We start from the raw sequence: 5,916 nt of genomic DNA, 5'->3' as shown, positions 1-5,916 counted from the left end.
TTTTACTCTCTTCAACCTTGGTTGTGCCACACCTTGATGGCAGAGCTGAAAACGACTATTGAATGGCTTCCAAGCACCCTGCCAATAGTTATAGTGGGAAATAATTGCAGGCTGTTGCCACATCATAATACCAAGGTTTCAATAACAATTGGAGGAAGCTTGTAGCGGCAACATCCTCATGGATAAGCTCCGAGATGACGATGGTTTCTAGGACAATTGTAAACAATTTGTTCATGGGATGTGGGCGTTGCTGGCAAGGTCGGCATTTAAGAGCATAAGAACATAAGAAATAGGAGCAGGAGTAGGCCAGTTGGCCCCTCGAGCCTGCTCCGCCATTCAATAAGATCATGGCTGATCTGATCATGGACTCAGCTCCACTTCCCTAACCGTTCACTCTCTTATTGCTCAAAAATCTGTCTATCTCCGCCTTAAATATATTCAATGACCCTGCCTCCACAGCGCTCTGGGGCAGAAAATTCCACAGATTTACAACCCTCTGAGAGAAGAAATTTCTCCTCATCTCAGTTTCAAATGGCTAGATCCTTATTCTAAGACTATATCCCCTAGTTTTAGTTTCCCTTATGAGTAGAAATATCCTCTCTGCATCCACTTTGTCGAGCCCCCTCATTATCTTATAAGTTTCAATAAGATCACATCTCATTCTTCTGAACTCCAATGTGTATAGGCCCAACATACTCAACCTATCCTCATAAGTCTGGAATCAACCTAGTGAACTGTCTCTGAACAGACTCCAATGCAAGTATATCCTTCCTTAAATACTGAAACCAAAACTGTGCACAGTACTCCAGGTGTGGCCTCACCAATACCCTGTACAGTTGTAGCAGGACTTCTCTGCTTTTATACTCTATCCCCCTTGCAGTACAGGCCAACATTCCATTTGCCTTCCTGATTACTTGCTGTACCTGCATACTAACTTTTTGTGTTTCATGCACTAGGATCCCTCTGTACTTCAGCACTTTACAATTTTTCTCCATTTAAATTATAATTTGCTTTTCTATTATTTCTGCAAAGTGGATAACCTCACATTTTCCCACATTATACTCCATCTGCCAAATTTTTGCTCACTCACTTAGCCTGTCTATATCCTTTGCAGATTTTTTGTGTCCTCCTCACAAGTTGCTTTCTCACCCATCTTTGTATCATCAGAAAACTTGGCTACATTACATGCGGTTCCTTCATCCAAATCATTAATATAGATTGTATTGTGTTCCTAACACAGATGAGACTGCACACAGGGAGGTTAAAGTAACAGTGACCTCAGTCTTTATTAAGACACTCCAGAGTGAGGAATAGGCCTTCGGGGCCGGCTTATATACAGTGCTCCCAAGGGATGCTGGGATCCCTTGGGACTTAAGGGGATGCGCTCCCTGGTGGCGGAACATGGGAGTGAATGCTTTACAGATACACAACATCACTCCCCCCAAAAGTCAAAGTGCAAACTATTTACAAGGTGAGGCGGTCGGGAGCCTTTCTTTCCCTGGTGGACCGCCTCGGTACAAATGTCTGTTCTGGTGTGTTGGCTGTGCCCTCGCTGGGCTGGCGTGTTGTTGGCCCTGCAGGGCTGCTGGGTGAGCCTGGACTTGCTGGGCTGTTGGGCGTGATGGGTTCGATTTCCTGGTCTGGGGTGGTGTCATTGATCCTTTGGGTGTGTGTTGTGGGCTCGAAAAAGGTGGTGTCTGCTGTGGGTTGTTCGGGGCAGTCTGTGAACCGCAGCCTCGTTTGGTCCAGGTGCTTTCTGTAAATTTGTCCATTGTCTAGTTTGACTACAAACACCCTACTCCCTTCTTTAGCTATCACCATGCCCGCGATCCACTTGGGATCATGTCCATAGCTTAGCACATACACAGGGTCATTCAGATCAATTTCCCGTGACACAGTGGTGCGACCATCGTTTACATTTTGTTGCTGCCGCCTGCTCTCTACCTGATGGGTGGGGTGAACCAGTGAGAGTCTGGTTTTAAGTGTCCTTTTCATGAGTAGCTCAGCTGGGGCACCCGTGAGCGAGTGGGGTCTCGTGCGGTAGCTGAGCAGTACTCGGGACAGGCGGGTTTGGAGTGAGCCTTCTGTGACTTGTTTAAGGCTCTGTTTGATTGTTTGTACTTTCCGTTCTACCTGCCCATTGGAGGCTGGTTTAAACGGGGCCAGGGTGACATGTTTGATCCCATTGCGGGTCATGAATTCTTTAAATTCGGCACTGGTGAAACATGGCCCGTTGTCACTGACCAGTATGTCAGGCAGGCCGTGGGTGGCAAACATGGCCCTCAGGCTTTCAATGGAGGCGGTGGCAGTGCTTCCCGACATTATTTCACATTCAATCCATTTTGAAAAAGCATCCACCACCACCAGGACCATTTTACCGAGAAATGGGCCCGCATAGTCGACATGGATCCTCGACCACAGGTCCACAAACTTAGTGGTGCCTCTCTGGGCACGTTGCTCAACTGAGCACACACGCTGCATTGCCGTACACAGGACTCTAGGTCAGAATTGATACCGGGCCACCACACGTGGGATCTGGCTATCGCTTTCATCATTACTATACCCAGGTGTGTGCTGTGTAGATCTGAGATGAACGTCTCCCTGCCATTTTTGAGTAGCACTACGCGGTTACCCCACAACAGGCAGTCTGCCTGAATGGACAGCTCGTTTTTTCGCCGCTGGAATGGCTTGATTAGCTCTTGCATTTTAACAGGGATGCTGGCCAAGCTCCCATCCAGTACACAGTTTTTTACTAGGGACAGCAGAGGATCTTGGCTGGTCCAAGTCCTAATCTGGCGGCCATGACAGGTGATTTATCATTTTCAAACGCTTTCATGACCATCAACAAGTCTGCGGGCTGCGCCACCATCAACAAGTTTGCAGGCTGCGCCATTTCCACCCCCGTGGTGGGCAATGGTAGCCGACTGAGAGCATCTGCACAGTTCTCGGTGCCTGGCCTGTGGCTGATAGCGCAAGTGCCCACCTTTGTATGCGGGCTGAGGCATTAGTATTTATCCCTTTGTTTTCAGCGAACCGGGATATGAGGGGCTTGTGATCGATTTCCAGCTCAAATTTGAGGACAAACAGGTACTGATGCATTTTCTTTACCCCGAACACACACGCTAATGCCTCTTTCTCAATCATGCTGTAGGCCCTCTCGGCCTTAGACAAGCTCCTGCAGGCATAGGCGACAGGTTGCAACTTCCCCGCAACGTTACCTTGTTGTAATACACACCCGACTCCGTACGATGACGCATTACACGGGTTATACAATACAAGCAGCTTGTTGGAGCATAAAATGTTTCTGGCTTTCTCAAAAGCAATTACTTGTTTTTTTCCCCATACCCAGTTCTCACCTTTATGCAATAACACATGTAGGTACCCCGGTAGGAAGTTACCAAAATAGTTGAGGAGTCCCAGGAACGACCGCAGCTCCGTGACGTTCTGTGGCTTGGGTGCGTTCCTGATAGCCTCTGTCTTGGCGTCTGTGGGCCGAATGCCGTCTGCCATGATCTTTCTTCCCAAAAAACTCCACTTCTGTTGCCATGAAGATGCATTTCGATCTCTTCAGCTGCATCCCTACGCTATCCAGTCGCTGAAGGACCTCCTCCAGGTTTTGTAGGTGCTCGACAGTGTTCTGACCCGTGACCAATATGTTGTCCTGAAAGACCACCGTGTGTGGTACCGACTTGAGTAGGCTCTCCATGTTTCTCTGGAAGATCGCTGCAGCTGACCAAATTCCAAACGGGCATCTGTTGTAGATGAACAGTCCCTTGTGCGTGTTGATGCAGGTGAGGCCCTTCGAAGACTCCTCCAGCTCCTGCGTCATGTAGGCCGAAGTCAGGTCAAGCTTGGTGAATGTCTTGCCTCCTGCCAGCGTCGCAACTAGCTCGTCTGCCTTAGGTAGCGGGTATTGGTCCTGTAGCGAGAAACTATTAATAGTTACTTTATAATCGCCGCAAATCCTGACCGTGCCATCACTTTTGACAATCGGGCTGACCCACTCGCTGAATTCCACTGGGGAGATGATGCCCTCGCGTTGCAGCCTGTCCAGCTCAGTTTCCACTCTCTCCCTCATCATGTGAGGTACCGATCGCGTCTTGTGGTGAATGGGTCGTGCCTCTGGAACCAAGTGGATCCGCACCTTCGCCCCGGAAAAGTTTCCAATGCCTGGCTCAAAAAGGGAAGGAAATTTGTTCAGAACCTGGGTACATGAGGCCTCATCAACATGTGATAGCGCTCGGATGTCATCCGAGTTCCAGCGGATTTTGCCCAGCCAGCATATTCCAAGTAGTGGGGGGCCATCACCCAGGACAATCCAGAGTGACAGTTCATGCACCGTGCCCTCGTAGGTGACCTTGACCATGGTGCTGCCCAGGACAGTGATAAGCTCTATGGTGTACGTTCTCAGCTTCGTGTGGATGGGACTCAGGGCTGGTCTGAGTGCTTTGTTGCACCACAGTCTCTCAAACATCTTTTTACTCATGATGGATTGGCTAGCGCCAGTGTACAGTTCCATGGCTACGGGTAAGCCATTCAATTTTACAGTTAGCATTATTGGTGGACATTTCATCTGCCTCCTTTCTCTGAGGCTCGAAATTGCTTTGATCCACCATGGACCGATCTTCCTCTGCCATGTGGTGGTTTGCAGGTTTTGCAGAGCTTGCAGCTCGTTGGAGGTGCCCCATTGTTCCACAGCTCTTGCAAACATACCCTTTGAAGCGGCATGAATAGGCTGAATGGAAACCTCCACAATGCCAACAAGGTGTGAATTGCCTTGCATTCATCCTTTGTTACAGACTCTGAGTCATCTGAGTCACCTGAGGCCTGCTGGCAGTTGCATACTCGTGGTTTCTGCCCTGTACATTTCTGCTCGCAAACACAGTTCCAGTTAATTTGTGAACTTTGTTAGCACTTGTGTGCTGAGAGATTTGTTTGGTGTTATCACTGGTGGACATAAATGCCTGTGCTATCACAATGGCCTTACTGAGGGTCAGTGTCTCTACAGTCAAAAGTTTTCGTAGGATGGTCTCGTGGCCAATGCTCAGTACAAAAAAGTCTCTGAGCATTTGCTCCAGGTAGCCATCAAACTCACATTGTCCTGCAAGTCGCCTTAGCTCAGCGACGTAGCTCACCACTTCCTGACCTTCAGATCGCTGGCACGTGTAGAACCGATACCTCGCCATCAGCACGTTCTCCCTCGGGTTAAGATGCTCCCGAACCAGTGTACACAGCTCCTCATACGACTTATCTGTGGGTTTCACCAGAGCCAGAAGATTCTTCATAAGGCTGTAGGTCGGTGCCCCGCAGACCGTGAGGGGGACCGCTCTCCTTTTTGCAGCGCTTCCTTCTCTGTCCAGCTCATTGGCTACAAAGTACTGGTCTAGCCGTTCGACATAGGCTCCCCAGTCCTCACTCTCCGAGAACTTCTCCAGGATGCCCACAGTTTGCTGCATCTTTGCGTTGGATTCGTATACTCGTTGCCAGTTGTTGTGTTCCTAACACAGATGAGACTGCGCACAGGGAGGTTAAAGTAACAGTGACCTCAGTCTTTATTAAGACACTCCAGAATAAGGAACAGGCCTCGGGGCCGGCCGATACACAGTGCTCCCAAGGGATGCTGGGATCTCTTGGGACTTCAGAGGATGCACTCCCTGGTGGCGGAACATGGGAGTGCATAGAAACATAGAAACATAGAAAATAGGTGCAGGAGCAGGCCATTCAGCCCTTCTAGCCTGCACCGCCATTCAACGAGTTCATGGCTGAACATGAAACTTCAGTACCCACTTCCTGCTTTCACGCCATACCCCTTGATCCCCCGAGTAGTAAGGACTTCATCCAACTCCCTTTTGAATATATTTAGTGAATTGGCCTCAACTACTTCCTGTGGTAGAGAATTCCACAGGTTCACCACTC

The sequence above is a fragment of the Pristiophorus japonicus genome, chromosome 9 (genome assembly GCF_044704955.1).
Source record: "Pristiophorus japonicus isolate sPriJap1 chromosome 9, sPriJap1.hap1, whole genome shotgun sequence".
NCBI lineage: Eukaryota > Metazoa > Chordata > Chondrichthyes > Pristiophoridae > Pristiophorus > Pristiophorus japonicus.
This window is presented reverse-complemented; position numbering follows the sequence as displayed.